At 43.0% G+C, this 14758-nt stretch overlaps 1 long non-coding RNA gene across 1 annotated transcript; it reads right to left on the minus strand.

The window, feature by feature from the left end:
• Window positions 1-435: 435 nt before the first annotated feature.
• On the minus strand, window positions 436-14552 carry LOC115896807. Its single transcript, XR_004056689.1, has 3 exons — window positions 14375-14552; window positions 779-1159; window positions 436-637 (listed from the first exon to the last, which is right to left on the minus strand). It is a non-coding gene; the product is annotated as an uncharacterized LOC115896807 (long non-coding RNA).
• Window positions 14553-14758: the final 206 nt, after the last annotated feature.

Below are 14758 nucleotides of genomic sequence, written 5' to 3' on the forward strand. Positions count from 1 at the left end.
GGACAGCAGGCTTCACAGGTCTCTTCCCCACTGGGAAATGACAACAGTGCTGTCCCAGAAGGTGCTTCTCTCATGCTCACTTTGGAAGCCCAGCCCTTTCATCACCTTGCTATAAAGTGAAATTCCCAGAAATTAGGATCTGTATCTGAAATTCCATTAGAATCTCTACATAGGTTTGAATTCTAAAATGAGAGAAGAAATCAGCTATGTCTGCTCTCGGTCTCAGCATCTGAATAGCTGCCTGCTGACTCATACTGTAAATACAGGGGTTCATTCCCTTCTCTCTGAAATCTGCTCATATGCACCCAAAATTATTATTATCTATGTTCAATCATGGAAGTAGTACAAGCTGAAAGACTGCCAGCACGGCCTCTGCCTTTCTCGATTTAAATAAATAGATCTGGCCTTGGGCAGGCTCTTCAACTGAGACACTCTCCAGATGTAAATGTTATTCTATTAAGACATAGGGTGACATAAAAATATTTGTAAAATCAATATATCTTGTTCAGCTTTAAAATCTGTGACAGGTCTTCAAGTAATCTCATTTTCACAGATCAAGTAGACTAGTCAGAAGTCTTGATGAATGTTGAAGGAGACATCATGGTAATTTACACTAGATTCACATTGTTTCTAGTTCCTATGTGCAAAGAAATGAAAATAAGTTTGTACAAATCCTCCCCCACCTCCATAACCTAAAACACAGGAGACACCTTTAACTAGATAATGTATTATTTCCAACAGGATGAGGACCAGCAGTACTTTCACCCTATTGACTTACCTTCAGCTTTTTGCTTGGCTGAAGGGACTTCCTCATTAGAGTAGATGGCTATTCTTTGAAATGATCCTCTTCTTAACACAGTTCATTTTAAATATCCTACTTTTCTTAATAGTTTTCAATGCAACCCATCATCAAAGGGAAGGAGTTGATTAAAAGAAATGAAATTGAAACATGCACATGGGGAGAATTGATTGAAAGTTCCTCATTTAAGGGATGGGCTCCTTTTCTCTTATTATACTGTGAAATCTGAAAACATCTCTTGAAATTCTGGTCACTGTCTTCCGGACATCCCAAGGCGCACCATCTCCACAGTTCCTCCCTCCTAGACTATCCCATTCAGTGTGGCAAATGGAAAAAGGCTGAGACTCTTCTGGTGAGCAACTAAAAAGGACATCAAAGAAAGCAGATACAGCCCATGATCAAAAAAGCACATAACTTCAGTCGGAACATGACTGACAGAAAGATCAATTAGACAATGCACACCAATCAAAGGTAAGTACCGATAGGTGCTATTGTACTAGAAAACAAACACAAAGGCTGAGACTTTCCTGTGTTTGGGGAAACAGCTTCAATAAAAGGGATCTCAGGAATGGATTTATGCCTCTATCCTTCCTTCTACCCCTTCAACTGAGCCTCCACTACATGCTAGGCACTGTGCCAAAGGCTGGCAACTCAGAAATGAAGAGGCTTGGTGTCTGCCCTCAAGTAGCTTATAGTCCAAGGTGGTGGTGGAGGTGGGTGGGGAGGGGAGTTGTTGAGGGAAAACAAAGAAACGTGCAGTGAAGTGTACCAGAAGACAGGGTGTAGGCTGCTGACGGAGCATGAAGGAGGAAGGAGACAAGTAATCTGGGAGTTCAGGAAAGGATGTATCCCAGATAGAGGTGATGTCCAGGCAGAGCCTGGAAAGATGAGTAATAATAAGAGCAAGCAGTACAAGAAGATACGGGCCAGGAGTGGCGGCTCATGCCTATAATCCCAGCACTTTGGGAGGCGGAGGTGGGAGGTCACTTGAGGTAAGGGGTCAGGGGTGCTGGCGGAACACTTGAGGTCAGGAATTCGAGACCAGCCTGGCCAACATGGTGAAACTCCATATCTACTAAAAATACAAAAACTAGCCAGGCATGGTGGTGCATGCCTGTAATCCCAGCTACTCGGGAGGCTGGGGCAGGAGAATCGTTTGAACCAGGGAGGCGGAGGTTGTAGTGAGCCAAGATCGTGCCATTGCATTACATTGGAAAGGAGATTGCAGGGAGTCTTCATCTCAAAAAAAAAAGATACATGCTGCCATCTATACGCACTTTCAGATATATTAACTTGTTTCGTTCTCTCAAGACCCTGTGTGTAGATGTCAGTACTATCTCCATTTCATGATGCACAGAGAGATCAAGTAACTCACCCAAGTCAAGTAGCTACCACATGGCTGAGCTGGAGTTTAAAGCCAGGCACTCGGTGACAGCATTCATCCTCATAACCACGATGCTAAGAGTTTGCCAGACAAGTGGGAAGCAACACTTTTGGAAGAGGGTCAGGGCCATAGGTTTTGTGAAGTGACAGAGCATGGCATTCAGTATCAGTAGAACTTAAAGACCCAAGTTTTGGCAAGTAGAGGAAATCTGAACCTTAGCTGTAGCTTCTAGAGGCAGGCTAAGAGCACCCTGGGCACATGTAGTGGTGACCAGGGGGACTCGCGGCCGTCAAATCAGCATGGTGTGCTGTTTATTTCTTCCAAAGACTCAGGAGGGGAGAGCTTTGATGCTTTTATCTCATATCAGATAACTTTAAAATGCAGTTTTATGATATAGAATAGGATATAAAATTACCATGACATTTTTCCTTATTTCTTATTCCATTTGATATATGATTTAAATTGTTTCTTTAATGTATTTATTTACACTAAATAAAACAACTCATGGTTATATAAATTATTTCTCTTCCTGAAATTTCTTCATTCTTGCTTGCCCAAGATAATACCTCTGTCCATGCTTATACAACTAGATATTGATGCATGTGGGCAAAATGAGGGTGTTTTGCTGTTTGTTTATACAGATATGGAAGCAATGCACTCTTTATTCCATGGTTTGCTTTGTGCACTTAATAATACCTCATGGACAACCCTCTAGCATCATCTGCATCATCTCATTGAGAATCATACAGTAGTCCATACCGTCACTTTTGTACCATTCCCCTATAGATGGATGGTTTCCAGATTCTGCCTCTTCAAGCAAAGCTGAAACAAATACTTCTGTCTATACGTTTCTCCCTCCTCTGCATTTAGGCTTTAAAAATTATACAGTGGTTACTGGACTTTTTTTTTTTTTTTTTTTTGACAGAGTCTTGCTCTGTTGCCCAGGCTGGAGTACAGCAGCATGATCTCTGCTCACTGCAAGCTCTGCCTCCCAGGTTCAAGCAATTCTCCCGCCTCAGCCTCCCAAGTAGCTGGGACTACAGGCACCCACCAACACACACGGCTAATTTATATATTTTTAATAGAGACGGGGTTTCACCATGTTGGCCAGGATAGTCTCGATCTCTTGACCTCATGATCCGCCCACCTTCACCTCCCAAAGTGCTGGGATTACAGGGATAAGCCACCATGCCTGGCCAGTTATTGGACTTTTTACCAAAGGCCCACTTCTGCCTTCAAGGGAAATGACTCCCTAGAATTTGCTCCTCAAAGCAAATGGTCTGTTCAGGCCCAAAATTTCAAACTGTGTTCAATAGTCTACTTTTTACAGGACACTGTTTCCCTAGAAGACGGCATGAAACAATTTCCAGAAAATGTAAACTCCAGTCTTCATGGTTAATTTCCTCCACCTACCTAATTTGCACCATTGAAACCAAGCTCTTCTAAAACCACTAATCAGAAGGTCTTATGTTGTTTTCTATTCGACCATAACCTTGTAAAATAACAGTTGAAATGTCAAAGAAATCCTGAGTTCACCGCAGGTGTTCCTAGACTGGGCTGTTAAGTCGTGACAGTCAACATGAGAGGACCAAGGAAGGCAGGAACCCAGGGCTCAGGCGGAGGGGCCAGGCCAGATTCGGAAGAGCTGAGCACTCTTTTTTGTATGAGCCTGGATCTCGCTCTGTTGCCGGGTTGGAGTGCAGTGGCACAATCGCAGCTCACTGCAGCCTCGGACTCGAGCTCAAGCTATCCTCCCAGCTCAGCACCCTGAGTGGCTGGGACTATAGATGCACCACCACACCCCGCTAAGGTGCTCTTTTGATTTCCCCTCTCCAGTATTTAAGCTGTTTTCATCTGGAATTGATTTTATTTGTCAAGGAAGACTAAAACCAAATAGAAAGTGCCTGAGTTCTGCTTTCTCCAAGCCTCTTGCAGCAGCTCTCCCTGTTCAGCAGTCAGGGCTCACTCTCAGTTCCTTATCCCCAACCTTTCGCCGCTGCTCTGCCCTCACCACCCACCTGCCTCCCTTGCAGTTTCAACAACTCCCTCTTCCCAGCAACCCCCACCCCTCTCCCCCAAGGCTATCCACTCCCAACCTCTATTGCCCCCTCATAAGTGTGAGCTCCCTGAGGGCAGGAATGTCATCCGTGTGGCTCCCACCACATCCCTGGTGCCCTGCACTGGGTCTGCTTCACAGAAACACACACATAAGGACACAGATGGCCTCAGGCACGTCACGTCACGCACACCTCCTGCCGCGGGCCAGACACTGTTCCAAGAGTTTCACATATGTCATTTTGTGTAATTCTTAAAACTAGGGTAGACACCAATCATGTCCCCTTTGTAAGTATGGAAGCTGAGATAAAGCCCCATGATTGCAACCATGGGGTCCTCTCGTCAGTCAAACACACTCCTTTGTTCTGACTTAAAATGACTATAAGTGGCTTCTCCAGGCTCTTCAGCCGCTCCTGCAACCTGCAGCGCATTTTGGGTTTTGCCCTCTCTGATGCAGGTCTTTCTTATGCCTTCCGTGCTCGTTACTGGCTTCTATCTTGATTGCATCCTTTTTGCATCAGTTTCATAACTGCCCCTGTGGAGTCAGAGCTCATTAGAGAGCTCCTGGTGCAGCCACTCTGTTGGAGGGAATGAGTGGAGGTGTCTCTCTGTTATTTTCAGTAAGCTCGAGCTGTAAAGACACCATCTGAGTCCCAGGGACTCAGTGCATCCGGTCATGTGGAGGCTGCCTCTTCCAAAACCCTGGGCCATGGAACCGGTAGTGTCCATCTTTCCCCTGAATTTTAAGAAATGAGCATCTTAATCCTTTGGGATACAGGGAGGGCCTGTCAAGGGGTTGGGGGCAAGGGGAGGGAGAGCATTAGGACAAATACCTCATGCATGCAGGGCTTAAAAACTAGATGACGGGTTGATAGGTGTAGCAAACCACCATGGCACATGTATAACTATGTAACAAACCTGCATATTCTGCACACGCATCCCAGAACTTAAAGTAAAATAAAATAAAATAAAATAAAGAAATGAACATTCTAAGGCCAGGCACAGTGGAACATGCCTGTAATCCCAGCATGTTGGGAGGCCGAGGTGGGTGGGTCACCTGAGGTCAGGAGTTCAATACCAACCTAACCAACATGGTGAAACTCCGTCTCTACTAAAAACACAAAAATTAGCTGGGCGTGGTGGCAGGGGCCTGTAATCCCAACTACTCAGGAGGCTGAGGCGGGAAAATTGCTCGAACCCAAGAAGCAGAGGTTGCAGTGAGCTGAGATCGTGCCACTGTACTCCTGCTTGGGTGACAGAGCGAGACTCTGTCAAAAAAGAGAGAATATGAGAGAGAGAGAGAGAGAAGAAAGAGAGAAAGAGGGAAGGAAGGAAAGAAGGAAGGAAGGAAGGAAGGAAGGAAGGAAGGAAGGAAGGAAGGAAGAGAAGAGGAAGGAAGGTGTTGAAAAGGAAGAGAGAGAGAGAGGGAAGGAGGGGAAGGGGGGGAGGGATGGTCGGAATTCCTGGCGTGAACTTATGCGAAGGCACTTTCCTGTTTCCTTACTTCGTAGACGCCTGCGGACGTCCTGGAAGGAAAGGGAGGGAGAAAGAAAAGCATTCTACACATTTAGAGTTCAGTGAAAATTGTTCATATCTGAATCTCCCCGCCAGTCAGCATACTCTTTCTCCCAAGGTGGTCATAAGTAGCACTGTATGCACTTGGTCATTTACACGTATTGACGGGAGCAGTTTCCCTAGTTCTTCCTGTGCCCTCTGGAAAATGACATTGTCAGCAAGCAAAGTCAGGAATTTTCTGGAGGTCTGCTGTAAAGGGAGTGATGACCCGTGAGGCTCACCTTGACCAGCCCCCCAGCGCTGCTATCCCTGCCCTGGGCCTGTTTTGTGAGCTGTGTCTGAGGCACCTGCCATTTTCTCTGTCTTATCACAGGAGCAGTCATGTCCCCACCCCTGGCCACAATCACTGCTATTCATCTCCTGCCACAGTTTTGCCTCTTAAAGGATGTGTGACTACCCTCTCCCATGCCTTACCATCCCCCATATACATACACACAGAGGCCAAATTACACAGCAGAGGAGTGATGGCGGACACCGCCATGCTTGCAAGATTCCTTCCTATATTTTCTTTTTCTCTTTGCTCACCTAGTTTCAAACTTTACTATGCTACAGTCTCTCTTCCCTTCCCCCTGCAACTCTGCACACAGACACACACACACACAGACAGACACACACACATGCACCCACACACACTAGAAGCAATTCTTGGCCACACTTTCCCAGAGCTTAGAGCAGTGCACAGGGCATGGGTGTAGCCCCAGGCAGACAGAACTCTGCTCACGACAGTTCACCTTCACTTCCTAGAATACTCCCCTCTTCAGCATTGGGCCCTCAAAAACATCCCACCAGGACCTACAAATCTAGGACCTGCCCTTAAGGACATCTCTAACCAAAGGTGTACTCTCTTTGTCTCTCTCTCTCTCTGTCTCTGTCTCCCTCTCTCTGTCTCTCTCTCTCTCTGTCTCTTTCTCTCTGTCTCTCTCTGTCTCTGTCTCTCTTTCTGTCTCTCTGTATGTCTCTGTCTGCATGTGTGTCTCTCCATCTGTGTGTGTGTGTCTGTCTGTCTGTCTCTCTCTTTCTCTCTCTGTCTCTCACGGCCCCCTCACTCTCAGGCTCACACTTTCCCGTGCAGATGCGTCTCCTGCCCTCATTTCTTCCCTCATTTACTGATAGTCAGCGACTGCCTACTCTGCTGCAGGCCCTCACTCCATCACTGGTCTTACAAACCTGTTCAAGAGATGGAAGACAACAACAACTAATAATAATAATAAAATTCTAAGTCCTGTACCTGAAATACAAACTGTTAGCTATTTGAAAACAGAGCAGGAAGCGATCATTTCCACTTGGCCTGTGAGGGAAGGCTGTGGTGAAGTACTGACATGTGAGTTGGGTCTTGAAGGATGTGTAGGAGTTTCCCAGCAAAGGATAGGAAGGGCATTCCAGGGAGAGGAGGCTACATAAGTAAAACTCAATGAGAAGGGCATGACAGGAAAATAATAAGGGCCTGTGTGGCTACAGTATGGGAGGTAGGGGCAGAGGTTGGCTTTTGTTTACCAGGGTAAAGTCTAAACTTTAATATGTAGACAGTGAGAATTCACCAATTTTTTTTTTTTTTTTTTTTTGAGAAGGAGTCTAGCTCTTGTCACCCAGGCTATAATGCAATGACTCGATCTCAGCTCACTGCAAACTCTGCCTTCCAGGTTCAAACAATACCTGGGTTGCGGGCATGCACCACTACGCCCAGCTAATTTTTGTATTTTTAGTAGAAACAGGGTTTCACCATGTTGCCCAGGCTGATCTCAAACTCCTGACCTCAGGTGATCTACCCACCTCAGCCTCCCAAAGTGCTGAAACTGGAGGCGTGAGCCACCATGCCCAGCCAACCAAACTTTCTTGAATTAGGGAAATGGCATTATTACATCTGGGTTTCAGAAAACAGATAACTCAATACTGTATACAAAACAGATTCCGAAGGGGAAGTTTAGGGGGCAGATGGCAGCACACCAGCTATTTTTTACCAGGTATGTTGAATTGATTAGACTATCCTTTCCTTTGCTTTGCTTCAAATCTTCGTTATTCTTGGGAACCCATATAACTACCCTGCATTATGAAAATCACTTCACTTGTTTCATATATTCACCTGTTCAGTATGTGGACATAGAGGCCTCTGACACCATTGGTTTTAGTTCTGCCTCTCGTCATTGTTTTCTCCAGAAACCTCGCTTACTCATACTTATTTCCAAAGGATACTTGCTGTCCCCATAGTAGCCAGCTTTCATTGGTTCTTCAAGGATTTATACTCCCTCTTTCTCCATTTCCATTTTAAATCCCACTCAATGCACAGCTCTGTCACTATGAGTCAGTTGTTTGCCAAATTAACTCTTTCCTTTTGCCAGGTGCCTCCAGGAGATGCAGTACCGTAATCAACTGTAGAGATGACTGTAAATGTGGACACCTCAGACTCCAGGTCAGGCCATCACCTGAGATATGTTGAGCTAACAGTTCACTAGCACTGGTCAGTTCTCACCACATGACAAGATTCACATTTCTTCTTGGTTTGGTGCCAGCCTCCACCCTATCCTTCCTTTTCATAAGTCTCTGGAGGAAGTTGGACTCCAGGGGCGAGCATTAGAGGAGGTGTAAAGATGGTCGTCACCCCATATGACCTGGCCTGTGAGTCCCACTGGGACAAACTTAAGAAGAAATAAATTGTAGCTCTAGCGTTTCAAGCTAGAGAAGAGATTTGCTTTTTCAATAAAACAATGATAGAATTTTGGACCCAATTATGTTTTCCTTCTTGTTTCCTTGAAAATTATTTCCTGCATAATTCTGTGGCAGCCCGCGGACCCATGGCAGTTCCACACAAAAGTCCTGTCAATTTCGGAAGTCTTTCCTTTCTGCCAACAGCTTCAGTGCTGGGATTAGCACATCACTCATCAAATAAGATGGGAGAATGGTCTCCCCACAGGAACCTCTGCTCTTGAATTCCTAAACTCATCTCATTTATAAAGAGTTAAGCACTCGTGGCATAACTTGTGACCGATCCAAAAATACTTTAGCTGTACTTTGCTAAAACATGTACCGTATTTAAAATCTGAAAGTATTACGAAACTCAGTCTCTAGAAAATCATTGTACTACCTTACTAATTCTAATTTTTATGGGAATTGCACTAATTCTTAAACTAGCAAGCAAGGAATGAATTAATGTACAAGAACCATTGAATGGAACATGATTTTCTTTTCTTGTTTTGTTTTCCTTTTTTTAAACAAAAAATATAAGGAATAATTTATCCTTAAGGATATTTTCTTGAGATTATTTCCATTCAATTTCTTAGAGACTTCCAGGATATGCAGATACTTGAGCTATAGACCTGGAAAGAAACAAGCAATGAACTTTAAGAGGGCAGGCCAGACACGGTGGCTCGTGCCTATAATCCCAGCACTTTGGGAGGCCAAGGGGGGTATATTACCTAAGGTCAGGAGTTTGAGCCCAGCCTGACCAACATGGAGAAACCCCATCTCTACTAAAAATACAAAATTAGCCGGGCGTGGTGGCACATGCCTGGAATCCCAGCTACTTGGGAGGCTGAGAGCAGGAGAATCTCTTGAACCCAAGAAGTTGCTGTGATCTGAGATCGCACCATTGCACTCCAACCTGGGCAACAAGAGTGAAACTCTGTCTCAAAAAAATAAAAAAGAGGGCAGAGTTCTGTGTGCATCTTCTAAGGCTGAGCATGGGAATCCTCAAAAGGGGACATTGTGGTTGGTGGACTATGGTAGATTGAGTTATTAACATTAATACTTACCCATTCCTACACCGATCCTGTCTTTATTTGAAACTTTGTTATTTTGCTCATCCCAAATGTTTCTGCATTAACTTTGGTTTTTAAAAATATTTCATATTAATTATTTACCTTGATTAAATATCTTGATGCCCCTTAAACTTTTCACTGAAGACAAGTATTTGCTCGCCTCACCCTGGTCTTAGTACTGCTCACACCCTTTGCCATGTGATTTTGGAGTTCCTCCACTCACCAGACAGAATATATTTCTCCTCCTTTTGACTTTGAGGTTAGTCATGTGACTGGTGTTGGCCAATAAAACGAGAAGGGATGATGTTTCACTTCCACTTGCCCTATTTCTCTTCCACTCTTACCATGAGAAGAACTTGCCTTTGGTCTCACAGGAAGCTATATGGAGCAGAGAAGGAGATTTACAGAGAGCAAAGGCAGCCCAGCCAAGCTCTATCAGGTAACCCAGCCTAGACCAGCCAAGACACGGAAACCTGAGCTAAATCAATACTTACCATTGGGATTTTTTCACTGTTTGTTTCACAGGAATGGATTACACATACCAACATATCAACAACAATTATTTCACCCTGGCTGGTTCGTGTGAGTTAATCCTGGTAATCCTGTTCCCTTTCCCCTTGTCAGTACTTGGCTGAGGAAGGGAGATGTCTAGGCCCACTGGGTCCAATGAAATGTAAAAGAGATTTGCTGGAGTTTTCAGGGAAAATTATTTCTTTCTTTTATGTGATATGCCAATATATGCTCTCTTATTCTCTTTCTTTCTTCTTTGTGAATAAGAAAGAATGTAGTTTTGACCAGGTGCAGTACCTCAGCCTGTAATACTGGCACTTTGGGAGACAGAGACGGGCAGATCACTTGAGGTCAGGAGTTTGAGATCAGCCTGGCCAATACGGTGAAACCCCGTCTCTACTAGAAACCACACAACCATCAAAAATTAGCAGGGCATGGTGACACAAGCCTGTAATCCCAGCTGCTCGGGAGGCTGACGTAGGAGAATCACTTGAACCCGGGAGGCAGAGGTTGCAGTGAGCCGAGATCTTGCCACTGTACTCTAGCCTGGGTGACAGAGCAAGACACTCTCAAAAAAAAAGAAAAAAGAAAAAAAAAGAAAAGAAAAAAGAAAGCCTGGCACAGTGGCTCACGCTTCTAATCCCACCATTTTGGGAGGCCGAGGGGGGCAGATCACGAAGTCAAGAGATAGAGCCCATCCTAGCCAACATGGTGAAACCCCGCTCTACTAAAAACACAAAAACTTAGCTGGGTGTGGTGGCATGCACCTGTAATCCTAGCTACTTGGGAAGCTGAGGCAGGAGAATCACTGGAACCCAGGAGGTGGAGGTTGCAGTGAGCCAAGATTGCACCACTGCACTCCAGCCTGGGCTACAGAGCGAGACTCCATCAAAAACAAAGAAAAGAAAAGAAAAGAAAAGAAAAGAAAAGAAAAGAAAAGAAAAGAAAAGAAAGGAAAAGGAAGGAAGGAAGGAAGGAAGGAAGGAAGGAAGGAAGGAAGGAGAGAGAGAGAGAGAGAGAGAGAGAAAGAAAGAAAGAAAGAAAGAAAGAAAGAAAGAAAGAAAGAAAGAAAGAAAGAAAGAAAGAAAGAAAGAAAGAAAGAAAGAAAGACAAAGCATGCAGTTCTGATGACCAAATACACCCACACAAAGACCTCCAGGGGAATAAGCCTGAAAACAAAGTCATCTATAGAGGAGTACAGAGCTGTGGCAATTACAGGAGAGTAAGGCAGAAGGCTTGGTAGAACCATATGAAGCCTGACCAGCCTCTGGATTTTCATGCATGTGATTTGGTGCATGTCTTTATGGTTTAAGCCAGTTTGAGTTGGGCTTCTGTTTCTTGCCACTGAAAGCACTCTAGCTGATTTGGGTCATATGACTGTTTCTGAACTCACTTCAGGATCCTCTCTCCACATTATTCCCAGTTTAATAGACAACTACTGTGTGATCTGAAAGAGCATTCAGGCATAAGGCTCATGGTCATGATTGTCAGTTCCACAGTCCTTCCCTCACAGGGAGCTTCACATGGCTTTCTGCCTGCATTCCAGATAGTGTCTCTTCCTCCCTCAATGTGACCATAATTATACATATCACTTCTCACTTTTCCCCATGATATCTCTACTTTAAAATGGGCAAGAAAGGGAATAGTGAAATCAATTGAGGTACTTTCATATGATGGAATATCATAAATCCATTGAAAATAATTTATGTATTAATTCAGCAAATATTTACTTAGCACTTACTCTGTTCCAGGGACTGTACTATAGAAGAATGCCTGATGATATGGAAAATGTTAGATATAGACTATACAAAATTCTAGCTATAAAATGTAATTACCGTATCTAATTTAGATGATATTTAGATGAGACTTTGGACTTTAGATCTTAAAGCTGTTGCTAGAATAAGTTAAGACTTTTGAGGCTGTCGGGATGGAATAAATGTATTTTGCATGGAAGAAGGACATGAATTTTGGGGGACCTGAGGCAAAACGCTATGGACTAATTGTTGATATCCCTTAAAATCCATGTTGAAGCCCTAACCTCCAGTGTAATGGTATTTGGAGGTGGAGCCTTTGGAAGGTAATTACGTTTAGATGAGGTCATGAGGGCAGGGCCCCGTGATGGGATTGGTGCCCTTAGAAGAGGGAGAGACACCAGCGCTCACTCTCCATCAGGAGAGGACATAGCAAGAAGTCTGCAAGCCAGGAAGAGGCCCTCACCAGGAAATAAATCTACTTGCACCTTAATCTTGAACCTCCCAGCCTCTAGAACTGTGAGAAATACATGTTTGTTGATTAAGGAAACAAACAAAACACAACATAATTACAATACAATCAAATCTGTGAAAAAGGAGTGTGTGTGTGTGTGCCTGTGTGTGTATACCTACAAAGAAAATAGGACTAAAAAGCTATTCTAAAAATATTAATAAGAGTTATCTCTGAATTTTGGCAGAATGTGCAATTTGGTGCTTCTTTGTATTTTTCCAGATTTATCATGTTTGCTATAATAACATGTTACTTCTGTAAATAGGAAAAATACCCAACAAAATAAATTATGCTAGTGTCTTTGATAAATCTAATAAATCTTGAAGTGTTTGTATTCTAGATTGATTAGATAGTATAATTATGTAATTCTTTCTTCTTTCAATGGGCCTTGATGTTTAACATATATTTACACAAAATTGCTATGTATATGAGATAGAGAGGAATTATTTTTAAGTAATCAAGAACTCATATTTACATTTAGAATTGCCTCTCTTTTCATGCCAGATGTAAAATTTGGAAAGAGAAAGAAAAACCAGGCAGTCATTGCAGACCATGTATATAACTGAGTCCTCCTCAAAAACCTCTCAGTATACTTCCAAGAGGGCAGGAAAAAGGAGAAAAAGAGAGCATGTCATGAGACCCAGTTTTCTGGGGGCTCAAGAATGAGTTAAACTAACTCCTTCCACTCTGCTAGCAGGGAAGAGCTGACTGTACCTTCAAACCTCTGATCAACCAGTATGTGAAAACCCACATACTGAGACACTTCCAGAAAAGAGCTGGTTACTACTGAAAAGAAGGAAAGTTAATTTAAAAAAAAGGAAGTGCAAAGGAAGAGGCAACATTTTACAATTTTCATTGCAAAATGACAATACAATAATTCATCTTAAAATATTATACAATAACTTCATCTCAAAACAATAACACAGTAATTCTGTTGTACTACTAGAGGGCATTGGAATAAAAGAAATATATTAGAATTATATGGGTGGAATGTATACTTGCATATAGAATTTAATATTTATAAACTGTATACATTCACAATTATAAACTATATTAATTTTGCTTACTCTTTCACATACATCATTGCATTAGATTCTCACAACCTCCTTGTGCGGTACTTAACACAAATGTTCTCCCCTTTCTTTATATGAAGAAAAGACCCATGCAGGCAGGGTAGTATTCAAACCCAAGCCTTATGTGGTCAGGGGATAACTCAAATATATTATTCATGCTGATGAGATACAGAAATACCTCATTTGCCTTCTTTTTAATATGTTTATTGAACTAGAAAAATTGATTACGCTGGATAAAATTTTCCACACATGGAAAAGCACCCAGTACAGTTCCTGCATTTGGTGGATGTTCCCAAAATATAAGATGACTGACATGTACTTGATCTTAATAAGGAACAGACTTCTTTAGAAAATTACAGGCTTTATATTAGAGTTTTCCTTACTCTTTGCTTTGCTCAAAACTCGCCTACATGCTGCTGAAGGATTGCATCCCAGGGGATGAAAAACTTTGTCTCAAATATCAGAGGACTTGAGGTCAAAACCTCCTAAAGGTAGCAATTTATCTCTTTCTTTATAATCAAGTCAGTATAAATTAATTTGGACCATAGTTTTAAAGAAAACCAATCTGATCCCGAACATTTCACGTGTAAAATGAAAAAGAGTAAAGCTAGAAACCACACAACCATCTAAAATTTTTCCTGCTAAGAAAATTGCCACAGTCAGAGTGATTGGTTTGCTGCTGAAAAACAAGCTGGGTTGGGTTTAGTGAAGATTGACTCTTCCTTCCAACAGATATTGTCTCTGGCTGTGAAGTTCACATCTTACAACACCCAGTAAGCATGTCCATGGAAAGTAAAAAGTTCAATAAATCATTCAGCTGTTTTCAAATACTCAGAATACATGGACTCAGGAAGACCCACTGTCTTGGCAGCTGTGTGAATTTTTCACATGTCCACCCGATAAAGCTCTTGAGAAAAAGTTTCCTCTTCTCTGGGAACCTGGGAACATGGTATTCTGCACCTACCTGTGTGTGGAATAGGCATAAACTTTGTCTGCCAGATGGGGAAAAACCTTCTAGAAACTAGGATCCATGCTTCTTTAAAATGACTCTGCTTTTTCTCCACTGAGATCTCACTGAGATCCTCCGTGTATGGACTGAATGCAGCTGAAGGAGGCTGGCCTGCCAGGCTTTCAGGGAGCTTTCAGGCTGAGCCAGTCAGGGTGGACCATGAACCTCTGGCCTCAGAATCTTGTCAATGATGCCAATAATTAGAATTATGACAATAATGTCAGTAATGCTAATAAGAATAATGCTTATCAATAATACAGATCCTTGGGGCTCATCTCAGACCTTCCCAATCAGAATCTCTGGGGGCATAGCCTTGGAATCTGCATTTTAACAAGCTCC

Source organism: Rhinopithecus roxellana, chromosome 4, assembly GCF_007565055.1.
Source record: "Rhinopithecus roxellana isolate Shanxi Qingling chromosome 4, ASM756505v1, whole genome shotgun sequence".
Classification (NCBI taxonomy): domain Eukaryota; kingdom Metazoa; phylum Chordata; class Mammalia; order Primates; family Cercopithecidae; genus Rhinopithecus; species Rhinopithecus roxellana.